Raw genomic sequence first — 13,977 nt, forward strand, 5'->3', positions numbered from 1 at the left:
TTCTTTACGTTTTTTTTGTACTTTTAAGTACCCTGCATTTAAAAAAAATTTGCCAAATAGCTATAAGATTTTTTTCATGGTAGCCATTATGGTTTTATAAGGCAAAACGTACAAAAGATTGTAAAATTGCTTAAGGAGGGTACTTACGCAAAATTGAGTTTTGGTAACTGTTACGGGAACAAATAAATCTTACGTTTTCTTACGTATTTTGAGTCACAGAATCTTCCTCCATGGTAACACACGATAACAGTATTTTAATTGCTTTTAATTCAAGTGCATTTTTGAAAATGACATGTGCTGAGAAAAGTATTTTAGTGGATTTATGTAAATATTGTGACTTGTAAATTAACTATGGATTTTCGAAACGGGTTATTATTTTATTCATATTCCTTTATTCATAGCCTTCAACTTTCTAATTAATTTTTTAAGAATTAAGAATCAGAACTAATACAAGTCGACCGTTCTCATACCGAATCACGCGTCATCTTTAAACATTGTAAATTAAGATACCTTTTTTAAAAAAAAGGTAAAGAAAGGCGCCAAGTACACGCATAGTAGTGTATATGTATGTTGTTACCTAAAAAAAAAAAAAAAAGTGGTAGTATTATACCTAAAAAAAATCCAAGTAACAAGCAATAGACGTAACCTCGAAAAAAAAAACAGTGGTAATATTATACCTCGAAAAAACCTAAGCAGTAGTATCTTTACCTCGAAAAAACCGAAGTAACAAGTGGTAGACGTAATCTTTGTATCTCAAAAAATCTCGAAAAAACCTAAGCAGTAGTATTTTTATTTCCAAAAAAGTATAACTCAAATGATACACATCACAAAATTACGTTACCTTATCAAAGATGAGTCGCGCTTCAAGTGATCTATTACAATTACAAAAAAGAAATATTATCTCTTTTTAAATTACAGCGCCAATTATAGAAAGAACATATATTTTTCAAGATACAAAGATTACGTCTACCTCTTGTTACTTAGGTTTTTTCGAGGTATATTATTACCACTGTTTTTTTTCGAGTTTATATAAATACAAAGTTTATTTTTAATAGAATAAAAGATTGAATCATGAAGAATTACAGAGGTAACAGTACAAAATACAAATATTTTATTAAAATATTTAAACCCAACCAGGGAATACAAGGTATTTAAATACAAAGTTTATATATGTATTTTAAAAGATTTAATCGCATTGCAAAGAATTACAGAAAGAACAGTACAAAATAAAAATTATTTATAAATACATAAATTTTTCTTGTCAAGAAACTTGGCGCTGCTAGAGAGAGAGAAAAAGAGACACACACATCACCCACCCACACACACATTACTCTCTCGCATATACACCCCACGCTGACCTAATTTTCAGGTCTAGCAGCGCCAAGTTTTTTGACAAGAAAAATTTATGTATTAATAAAATATTTTTATTTTGTACTGTTACCTCTGTAATTCTTTGCGATGCGATTAAATCTTTTAAAATACATATATAAACTTTGTATTTAAGGAGGCTCTTACCCGGCTGCTCTAATCAATGTAGCAACCAAAAAATTATCATTAATAATTGGTTATAAAATTATCGGAAAATTAAATAAAAAAATAAATAATGATTTTTACATAGTGTAAGAGTAAGTTATATGTTCTATTAGTGTAAATATTAAAATTTATACAATAAGTCAGTTGACTACGTCAGTGCTAAAGAGCAGAATAATAACATGCGCGTGTTACAACGTCGTCTGCAGCAGTCTGCAGCTAAGTGAGGTGTAGCCGTGTAGCGTTGTAGCAATTGATGCGATGATGGAGCTAAAAGAAAGATATAACGTGAGAATGCTGAGAGGGAAAATGGAAGGAAAATTCTCGAAAATAAAGGTTGTCAATGCGCGAGAGAATAATTATGCCGCTACCATACAGCGCAGAGAAAAGACATGTGCAAGTAAGGTTAGAAACTTCGCGCGATTTTGACACTCGGAAGATCATTCGCCTAACCTGTCGTACGTCATATTAAAACTACAATATAACTAATAACTCATATCGTCAACACCAAGTTTTCTTCTAATCATTAAAAAGATTATTATTTTAACTACAATTCCTTAGTTTTTTGTTTACTTGGCTCGTAAACTTGCCAAGAAAATACATCACTTCCGGTAAAAATTTTAGTGTTTACCATATGCCCTGTGTTAAAAATGCGAATTTCAATATTGATATTTTTAAAATTTTTATCGTCAACCTAGCTAAAGTTTTGGGCATCGGTTCGTTGTGGTTCACTTTACAACATAATTTAATTTCATAAAGATCTGTTGTTTTATGATCGAGGTAAGAGCCTCCTTAAATACCTTGTATTCCCTTGTTGGGTTTAAATATTTTAATAAAATATTTGTATTTTGTACTGCTACCTCTGTAATTCTTCATGATTCAATCTTTTATTTTATTGAAAATAAATTTTGTATTTAAACTAAAAAAAAAAACTGTGGTAATATTATACCTTGAAAAAATCTAAGTAACAAGAAGTAGACGTAATCTTTGTATCTCGAAAAATATATGTTCTTTCTGTAATTGGCGCTGTAATTTAAAAAGAGATATCATTTTTTTTTGTAATTGTAATAGATCATTTGAAGCGCGACTCATCTTTGATAAGGTAACGTAATTTTGTGATGTGTATCATTTGAGTTATAATTTTTTGGAAATAAAAATACTGCTGCTTAGGTTTTTTCGAGATTTTTCGAGATACAAAGATTATACGTCTACCACTTGTTACTTCGGTTTTTTCGAGGTAAAGATACTACTGCTTAGGTTTTTTCGAGGTATAATATTACCACTGTTTTTTTTTCGAGGTAACAACATACATATACACTACTATGCGTGTACTTGGCGCCTTTCTTTACCTTTTTTTTAAAAAAGGTAATTTTGTACAGATATCACGCCTTTTTGTAGTATTACGCATTTTATAAACAGTATTTACAGGGTGTTATTTCGAGGTATAAAACTACTACTTTGTTTTTTTCGAGGTAACAACATACATATACACTACTATGCGTGTACTTGGCGCATTTTTTTACCTTTTTTTGAAAAAGGTAATTTTGTACGGATATCACGCCTTTTTGTAGTGTTATGCATTTTAATCTTAACAGAAAAAAATTACATTTTATAAAGAAATGTGTCTGAAGTTGTTAATATATATATATATATATATATATATATATATATATATATACACACGTTGCCGAACATTGCTTTTATGTAAAATATACATCTATATTATGTTGCTTGTATAAAGCGACGATGCAACGATTGCAACGAGCAACAATGCGACGGGCGACGATGCGATGATCAACAATTGCGAAACGCAATTTTTGTGTTGTGGCGCCTTCGCTTTTGTGGTGCATAGCATTGATTGGTTGATCAGAAAATTTTTATAAGATGGTGACATTGGTAAAATGATAACATTGGGCGCGTTCAGCAGACAAAGCAGACCAGTAAGCGCTCAGTAATTCTGTAATATGATTGGTTCTTGCCTTTAGTTCTTCACTGGATTTAAGGCCGGTATTCATAGTTATTTAAGACCGTCTTAAGTTCAATCTTAAGATGTCATGAACCAATCACAGAGCCGTATTAGCGTCTTAAGACATTACTTAAGACAATCTTGAAGACTATGAATACCAGCCTAAGACAGGTATTCATAGTCAGATCTTATATTTACAACCATCTTAAGTACAATCTTAAGATGTCATTAACCAATCACAAAGCCGTATTAGCATCTTTTAAGACATTATACTTAAGACGGTCTTAAAATAAGCGACAATGAATATGAATACCGACCTAAAAGCTTTCGCACATGAATTGCCATAATAACCATTCATGCAAAATAACAATAATGTGTAATTATTCAATAAAAGATAAATAGGTACAAACATTATAAACAAAAGATAATTTGTTTTTTTCTCTTTTCTTTAATAACTTTTTTTATTTCATATTATATCACAATGCGATAGTCCGCTCGAGTTCCACGAATTCTTTCACAGGTTGCTTTTATCTAATTATACTTATCTAATTATCAGATTACAGATTAATTACTATTACATGATCGTTTTGTTTAAACGATTATGTGGTTTATTTGGTCCTCGTACATAAATTTATGGTATACTGTAAAATTGTTCTTCCACAGATTTTGGAATTTCCGCCTCGACATAACGTATCATCTACTATCTATAATATACGATGCTATATTTTTATTATCCATTTGTCAATTCAATATTTATAAAAAAAGCATGTAAAACATGTAAATAAAGATGTAAGATTCGAACAATTGCTATTAATATAAAAGAAGTCGCAATTTACTTTTAGAATAGAGATTGGTTCGCAAATATCGATCTCTGTGATACATAATAGTGATTCAATAATCGGTTTATTTGACTAAGAACGAATTAACAATGGAATAAAATTCCTTCTCCAATTACTTCCAGATAAAATAATGCACAAGCTAATAAGTGTTCTTACGGATTTTATTAAATTACATCTTATTTATAATGCACATACACACATCTTTTATCTCAGCGTAATAAACGTCAATTTATCGATAGTAAAAAAATATATTACTAATTATATACACACTAGCCTAATTTAGACCAAATTTTATGATCGCGCACGTATCTCATATTTATATAATATATCGGGTGTCTCAGACCACCCGTATCACCCAATTTATTCGTAAACGCAACATTTTAGAGAAAAATGTTCCAGACCAAAATTGTATGGTTTCAAGGAATACATAAGATGGTGTCATTAGTTTCACCTTAAATAGTTGCTTGAAGGTCACGTAAAGGTCACCTTCAATTTTTTGAATAGAATTATCTACTTTTTATTACATATTCTTGTAGCTTATCTCGAGGGCTCTAAAAAACACTATAAGAAAGTATTTTTTATTAAGAACTTTTGGAATTATAAGGTTTGAAAGTTCTAGTATTTTGACATAAAATACAAAATATCTTGTAAAACATCAAGTTTTTGGTAATGTTACCTTAATACTTTTATGTACAGAATAATGAGACGAATCAATTGATATGAAAAAAAAGACATAGTTGCTTTTAAGAAAAAGTATGCAGATACGTGTTGCAAATTACATATTTTTTCTTAAAAGAACTATGCTTTTTTTTATACCAATTGATTCGTCTCATTATTCTGTGCATAAAAGTATTAAGGTAACATTACCGAAAACTTGATGTTTTACAAGATATTTTGTATTTTATGTCAAGTCAAAATACTAGAACTTTCAAGCCTTATAATTCCAAAAGTTCTTAATGAAAAAATACTTTCTTATAATGTTTTGAAAAGCCCTCGAGAGAAGCTACAAGAATATGTAATAAAAAGTAGGTAATTTTATTTAAAAAATTGAAGGTGACCTTTACGTGACCTTCAAGCAACTATTTAAGGTGAAACTAATGACAACGTCTTATGTACCCCTTGAAACCATACAACTTTGGTCTGAAACATTTTTCTCTAAAATGTTGCGTTTACGAATAAATCGGGTGATACGGGTGGTCTGAGACACCCGGTATATATTCATTACATTAATTTACTTTAATCTTGCCTGAATTAAATAGGGGTACAATATATATACAGATGAAAATCTGCGATTGATTATATAAAAAAAAAATTAAGATTAATTACGGGGAGACAGGCTGAAAAGCAACGCACACGGTCAACTATCTTGAGGCACAAGATAGGGACAGTCAAGGTCGGTAAATGGACGACGGCGCAAAGGAAGGTCTTCTCACGGGCGCCATTTTGGGTCCACGAAGTATGTGTGAGTGTGTGTCGTACGAGAGCGGCAGTCTGTATTGGTCTGTCAGGTTTTTATTCTGTACATATGAAATCGAACACTATTATCGAGCATTATTATCGAGCATTATTAATTACATTTACAGTCACGGTGACACTACGAGAAAAGCGACTGTGTAAAATAGGAGGTAGTGTAAAATTTGTGGAAGAAAGAAAATATTTAGTTTGAAACGGAAATACATTAATAATGCCAGCTTGTTGTGCAAAGAATTGTCGTAATCGTGCGGAACAAGGATTTCGTTTATTTAGATTTCCTCGCGATAAACAGCGTAAAGAAATTTGGAGCAAGCAATGTAATACATATCCGAAAGAGAATTCGAGGTTATGTGAGGTATTGATAATATTATTTGATGTAAATAATAATTGTATACTATGGTGTTCAATTGTAAAACCTAGTACAGGACAATTTGCAAACCAAAAATTATTAAATTTTATTTAACTAAGACATAATAGGTATCGAGACTTAGCAAGTGTGTTATTAATATACTAGGTTTTAAAATTGTGTAGTTAAACATTTGCTGCAATTCTTGACAAATATAATAAATAGGCAATTAATATTTGTTGTCGTTGCAGTTTCATTTTGACGATTCACAATTTGAAGGTGGGCGGCAGGATGGATGGCACAAATTAAAACCCAATGCTATTCCTACTATTTTTGTAAATGAGGAAATTGTTACTGAAGGTTTACGAGATGAAACTGAATCTTCTGCAACTATTTTTTCTGAAGAAAGTTTACGAGATGAAATTGCATCTTCTGCAACTATTTTTTCTGAAGAAGGTTCACGAGATGAAACTGAACCAATTGCAATTATTTTATCTGAAGAAAATGTTATTAATGGTAAGTGGTAAATATTATGTTATGTTATTTCAAACATTTTAATCACAATCTTATCTTTTTTTGTAGACACAAATGTTCAACATGATGATCGTCAGCCTGTGTTTGTTTCCGCAGATACCGGAACTCAAACTGCGGAAGATAGTAATGTTACAACATTCCAAACTGCATACTATTCTAATAATAATGGAACAATCAGACAAGCCAATTTAATTAAATATTTTAAGAAAGAATTAGTTCACACACAACAAAAAAATAATATACTTAAATCAAAACTTGGAAAAAAGAAAGGCTGTTGAGATTAAAAGCTGAGAAGTACACAAATGCCCACATAAAAGCATACAAAAACTTGAAGAAAAAATATGCAACACTATCGAAAAGATTGGAAGAAATGCCAATTCTTAAACAATTTGCATCAGGGTTAATTGGTCCACGATCAAAATGGTCTCCAGAATGTTTAAAATTGGCTACGCAAATAAGATATGCTGGTAAGTGGAATAGTTTATGAGTACTTGTTTATTCATGAGTGATAATGAAATAAAACAATGATTAATATGTTCTTTGGCTTACAGTAGGATGGAAAGCATATTTGTATTTAAAGAAAGATATGGGATTATCTCTTCCGTCTTATTCCACACATTATGTAGACATATAAATAAACTAGATTTTAGCCCTGGCGTGCTAAAAGACGTGATTTCCTTAATGGAAAAAAAAAGAAAAACTCACAAATCTTCACATCAATCGGATTGTGTACTTTTAATGGATGAGATGGATATTCAAAAAACGTTGGAGTATGATGTCAGCACAGGTAATACAAAGCATTAAAATGGAAATAGATTTTTTAAATTAAATAATTAAATAGTTAAATTAAATAATTCATATAAAAATAGAGCTCATTGCCACAGCACCATCAATCTACTGGTCGTCTGTAGGGAGCGCCCCGTTTGACCACGTTGCGACTGATCACAGCGACCGTTAGTTGGAGTTTTTCCACTGAATCAGTTAATATGATATTTTTACATTAAATCGGTGACGTGGGCAATCGGGTCCCACCCCATCTGTAACATGATCATGGTGACTTGACTGTTTTTGTACAGTCAATTTAATACAAGAATTTTTTGGAAAATGAACAACATGATAGACGAGTATGCAGTTCCTGGAAACAACTGTTATTTACGGAATAAATAGACCAATTAGTATTTTTAGTACTTATTAAAAGTAGAAAGTAGTATTAGTAATAAGATAGTAGATATTTATTAAAATTACAAAATGGTTTTTTAATATTGGTATCTCAATTAAAGTAACACGATGAAATAAGTAAGTGCATTCTATTATTGTGAATAAGAAATAACTTATTAACATTGTATATTTATTTCATTTTGTATAAATTAAGCACCCACTTTACACTTATATATACTCTCCAACAATTTTTTCCAATCCAAATCCAAAAAATTCTTTACTTTATTGTACAACTTTAGATTATTAGTTAAAATTTTTCTATTTAATTTGCATTTTTCCTAATTTTCACATAAATTTTGATGTTTCTTACGTATGTAGTAATAAATTATATCTATATTTATTGTTCCTTCTCTTTGTGTTTTATTTACGGCTTTAGGGTCTTTCATCGGTCAAACAACATGTAAAGATAAAAATACACTAAGTTCAAGTGTTGTTGTTTTTATGCTGAGAGGATTAAATGAAAATTGGAAACAGAACATCGCGTGGCATCTTACAACAAAATCATCAGATGAAGAAGACATGTGTAAATTAATTTTAGAAATAATTGAGGATGTAGAAAAAATAGGTTACAAAGTACACGGTCTTGTCTCAGATATGGGATCAAAGAACCAAGCTGTTTGGCGAACATTAGGTTTCAAAGTGGGCAAAGATAATAACACACCTTTTATAACTCATCCTGTACGACCGGATGAATCTTTATATATATTTCCAGATGTTCCTCATCTATTAAAAAATTTACGATCAGCTCTAATGAATAATCTGATTATAAAAGTAGCTGTAACGGTTATGCAATCTGAAGGATTACCTTGTAATGAAGTTCGGTTTCGATATCTCGAGCAATTAGAAGAGATTCAAAGACGTTATCAGTTGAAACTTGCGCCAAATATCACTACAGATATCTTGAAACCTTCAAATTTCAATAAAATGAATGTTGCAGCTGCAGCTCATATATTTTCGGAGAGAACAGCAGCCGCTTTAGAGACTTTAGTACAACTAAAAATTATAGAACGAGATGCGTTAACTACAGCTTGGTTCTTAAGAACAGTCAGATCCTGGTTTAATGTTATGAATGGTAGATATCAAAACGATGCAATCACACCAGGAAATAAACAGAAAAAAGTAGCAATTATTGATAACTTCTTGTATTTAATTGAGCATATTGTAATTGGAGGAGCATGGAAGCCAGTTCAAACTGGTATCAAAATATCAGCTTTAAATTCGATGTGGATTGTAGACAAACTTTTTAAAGATGGTTATCATTACTTTTTCACCTCTCGCTTAAATCAGGATGCTTTGGAAAACTTATTTTCTACATTGCGAAGACATGGAAATGTTAACCCAACGGCTTTACAAGTAAAAAGATGTCTTCGTCTTATTACTACTTGTCAATTTGTTGACAATCATAAGACAAAAAAAAGTTATGAATCTGATGATGATGAACATTACATTGATTTTTTTACTTTAAAACAAAGTATAAATAAAAATGAAGAAAAAGATACAAGTATTCCACCTTACAAATGTATGAATGTACCATACGCAGATGAACAAGATTATAGCTATGTTAAACCCATAGAAAATACAATTCAATGTAATGTCATCAATAATGTTATTGGAAGTGCCATATCTTACGTTCTCCGCAAACATTACGTTTGTCGATCATGTGCAATGACACTTACTACGAATGACAGCAATCGGTTTTCGATTTATACCAAAATTCTCTCCTTCGGATTTTTAGAAAATCCTTCTACTCCACTTTTTAAATACATAACTGCAGTCGAAGCACATCTTCAAGAGCATTTGCATCAGTGTGCGCTACATCCTCAATTATTTGAACACTTATTACTTATGATTAAAACTTGGGTACATTCTACCATACCACCCTGTAAATCTTGTAATGCATTTCAAAATATTATCCGCCGCTATATTCACATTCGTCAAATTATTCATGTTAATAACCAAAAGAAAATAATTAAACAGTCGAAACATAAATCTTTTGGTTCAAAAAGTGCATTCAGACAAGTGTTTAGGTAATAATTTCAGTTAATAATTCTCATAAATTATATACTTTTTGATGTGATATTACATTTATAATAACATATTTTATGTTAAGAAAAATAAATATAACTGAGAATTTATATGTCATGGTTTTTTATTTTTATATAAAATAATAACACATACGTTACATATTTTCAAAATTACTATATCGTTACAATTTATAATAATTACGTTTCAAACAATTGTTAAATGTAAATAAATATTTAAATCTGTATTACTAACAATTCATTACATTAATTTTATTATCAAAACACTTTATTTCCTTTTATTTTACCATTTCTTGTTGTAATTTTAATTGCATTTACTTTTCAAACAACTCTTGTCTACCCTTAACCTCTATTTAAACTGACAGCTGTGGCAAAGAAATGATTACTTTGAACAGCTGTAAGATAGCGACCGCCATTTTGGTGCCAATGTTGTTGAATTGGGTGAGAAGACCTTCCTTTGCGCCGTCGTCCATTTACCGACCTTGGGGACAGTATGTTGTGTTCGTTCAATTACTCTTAATAAATGTGCAAAAATTTGCCATATTCAATGATTCTCAAAAAGTACATGTCTAAATAGAGTTAAGCATATTCTGCAAAAATTAATGACGTTACAATCACGCCAATATTTGTTCTACTGCCCTAAAAAATAAACAAAATTTTATATATATTGCATAAATATACATTTCAAACATAAAGAAACAAGTAAGAATTAAAATAACAATTTTAGCCGAATAAATATATTACAATTTCTCTCTACAACTAATTTTGCATGAAAATATCTTAATGGGGACAAAAAAATTATTTGAAAATGTTCTTTATCAATTCTTTTACAGACTGCGGGGAGAGTATTACAAGATACATGTGGTGCAACAATAAAAGTAAAGTTTTATGAAAATGCACCTATCGGATTCTACAAATACAAATATCCTAAGAAGCTTTGCGAGCAAGGAAGTTATGGTGCTAAAATATTTTATTTCTTAGCCAAACATATGGATAGAGATATCAACAATAACGTAAAATACCAGTGGTTGGATCATGAAGAATTAGAAAAAGTATTACCTACTGGAGTACAACAGAGTATTTTACAATTTATGTTTACGTAGAGAATAAAATATAAAATATTGAACTCATTCTTTGATCTCTTATTAATATTGTCTATTATTACCATAATATTAACATTATAAAAGACTCCTAATATCCTTTTTAAAGGAAAATATTCCCCTTTACACATACATTTATGCACAGTCACGATTATTAAATTTCATGTTTGATATTCTTTAACAAAAAAATTTATAAGCACATATTTTTCGTTACTAAAAAAAATATTTTACGCATATATTATTTTTAAGTAGTACATTGATTATATAGAAATTATTAAAATAGTGTTTTTTATATTAACGAAGTATATCTTACAATTAGAATCTCCTGGGTCTCTTTCGTCCAGTATATTTGGAGTCATGTCTAACTTCTTTTCCTTGCCGGCGCCGCCTTTCTTTCTTCTCTAAAATCCAGTCCCTACTTTTCTTCAATAATTTACCCTTGGCTTTCTTTATGTATTCCCTAAGTACAAAAAAATTATTACAATTTTTGGAAGGTAAAATAGAAAAATATTTAAAATAATTGCAAATTACAAAATAATAGATATAACGGACAACGAGAGGATCAAACCTTTTTGAATTAGCGACGGTTTGTCTATCTTCGTTCTCTACGCCTAGTGCCTTTGGAAGCGGAGCAGGTCATTAAAACCAAGACCATTCTCTTTGCTTTTGCGCTATTCGGAAAATCGACAACCACACCGCCATAAAAACCAGCTTCTGTGGCTTGTGCCGTGATTAATTCAACCTGTTCACTGTTCTCTGGATAAAATTGTAACACTGCTCTTGCGCTTCTTGACAGGCATGCATACAACGTTGAGAAGAAACGATATAAACGTTTTGTAGGATTGTGCGAAGTTTTGCTTGCATAGCACAACCACTGAAGCGCAGAAATACTGACAGCCCCATCAAACGTACCAGCTTTAAATGGCAATCCTTGACCTATATTTCTCAAAATTAAGTCACCATCTAATTCTCTTTCATCAACAGTTACGTCTAAAAATAATGTGTTAATAGTGTTGTGCCCGTGTTGAGACACCAGTTGCGCGCGGAACTTCGCTCACGAGGAGCCCAAACTTCGCTCGAATAGCTTCAAGTTGAAGCGCGGTCCTTAACGACCGGTTGTTGTTGATGTATTTGTTACGGGCAAAGTCCGCATGGTGTACAGTGTCGGCATTGCCCGGGCAATGTTAGCATTGCACTACGCGACTGGGCAAAGTAGTTTATTAGCGGACATTGCCCGGTTTGATGCGGGCAAAGTTAACACTGCCCATCCAGCGATGGCAATGTCAGCAACTATTATCACATTGCCAACTTTGCTCGATTCCAAGTGGACAATGTCGAAAATTAACAGTTAGTCTTATGTAGGCAAGGGAGGGGCTCAGTTTCCACGCAAGACGAGTTGCCACATGGCTTTACAACTTTCCATGTATGGAAAGTCCACGCATGTAAACAGGGTGCTTTTGAAAGGCACACTGTAGTGTCTAGTTTAACGGTAATGGAGCTTCCTGCAGGGGGGCGGAACCTACTGCCTCCACGCGTACACTTTCCACGCGAGACGAGTTACCACATGGGTTTTCACGCGTTGAAAGTTCACATGTAATTAAAAACATCCACGTCGTGTCATGGCTGCATCAATAAGCGTCCACAACGCGTTGTGGCATTTTCACATTGCCAAAACGCGTTGTAAGCGTTTTTTAAAGTATCAATACGAATTTCGCGTTGTGGCCTTTTTGAATATGCCACAACGCGTTGTGGTTAGTTTTTTCGGTAATTATGCAGTATAGGGGACCACCCTCCGATGACCTTGACCTTGACATATGTTGTCAAGGTCACCCTTCTGAGTGACCTTTAGAAAGTTTTAGCCCTCGGTCATTGTTCGTTAAAAAATTATTAACAAAAAAATGTTTGGCGACCTTACCGATTTTAATGACCTTGATATATGTTGTCAAGGTCATGACCCCGAGTGACCTTCAGTAGGTTTTAGCCGTCGCTCGCTATTCGTTAAAAAGTTATTAACAAAAAAGTTTGGAAAATATAGCAGCTATTTTGAGTATTGGAAGGCATAAATAACTAATATATACGTGTGTGTGCCCTGCTTTAAAGAAAATCACAACTTCTTTAAAGCAGGGCACACACACGTATATATTAATTATTTATGCCTTCTAATATTCAAAATAGCTGCTGTATTTTTCAAACTTTTTTTGTTTATAACTTTTTAACGAACAATGATTGAGGGCTAAAACCTTCTGAAGGTCACTCAGAAAGGTGACCTTGACAACATATGTCAAGGTCAAGGTCATCGGAGAGTGGTCCCCTATACTGCTTAATTACCGTTTTTTCGCCCCAGTGAGCGTTTTCGGTCTTTAAGCTTGACATGTCCATTTAGCGCAGCTTAGTCTACGGAGATTTAACATTGTCGACATTTCTCACTTGGAACCGAGCAAAATTTGCAATGTGATAATAGTTGCTGACATTGCCATCGCTGGATGGGCAGTGTTAACTTTGCCCACATCAAATCGGGCAATGTCTGCTAATAAACTACTTTGCCCAGTCGCGTTGTGCAATGCTGACATTGCCCGGGCAATGCCGACACTGCACACCATGCGGACTTTGCCCGTAACAGTGCGATAGCGAAGCGCAGCGCAACATTTTGGGGGCTCGTCCGGGATAGGATAGGACGAGCGAGGATAGGACGAGCGAGGATCGGACGAGCGAGGATCGGACGAGCGAGGACGAGCGGACGAGCGGAACTAATGGAGAGCACCAACGAGTCATTAATAGCGCCGGCGACGAGAAAGAGAGCGCGGATGGGAACCCCGAGACAGAGCGCTCCACGGCTCGAGACAGAGACTGAGATACGACCCGGTTCGAGTGCTCCTCAGCTCTCAGCGGAAGTTGTGACACTGCAGGACATGATGCAGGAGATTCTCCA

The 13,977-nt window shown here is 32.7% G+C and overlaps 2 pseudogenes across 2 annotated transcripts; one reads left to right on the forward strand and one right to left on the reverse strand.

Annotated features, from left to right (window-relative positions):
- The first annotated feature begins 5,243 nt into the window (after positions 1–5,243).
- On the forward strand, positions 5,244–7,698 carry LOC143907519 (uncharacterized; annotated as a pseudogene). Its single transcript, XR_013259875.1, has 6 exons — positions 5,244–5,843; positions 5,919–6,163; positions 6,406–6,670; positions 6,737–7,155; positions 7,240–7,475; positions 7,558–7,698. The product of XR_013259875.1 is annotated as an uncharacterized LOC143907519 (transcript).
- A 2,491-nt stretch (positions 7,699–10,189) lies between these two features.
- Positions 10,190–13,618, reverse strand: LOC143907551 (18S rRNA (guanine-N(7))-methyltransferase-like; annotated as a pseudogene). Its single transcript, XR_013259885.1, has 4 exons — positions 13,476–13,618; positions 11,617–12,103; positions 11,362–11,508; positions 10,190–10,587 (listed from the first exon to the last, which is right to left on the reverse strand). The product of XR_013259885.1 is annotated as an 18S rRNA (guanine-N(7))-methyltransferase-like (transcript).
- Positions 13,619–13,977: the final 359 nt, after the last annotated feature.

The sequence above is a fragment of the Temnothorax americanus genome, unplaced genomic scaffold, assembly GCF_048541705.1.
Source record: "Temnothorax americanus isolate GAGA-0224 unplaced genomic scaffold, ASM4854170v1 Scaffold83, whole genome shotgun sequence".
Taxonomy (NCBI): domain Eukaryota; kingdom Metazoa; phylum Arthropoda; class Insecta; order Hymenoptera; family Formicidae; genus Temnothorax; species Temnothorax americanus.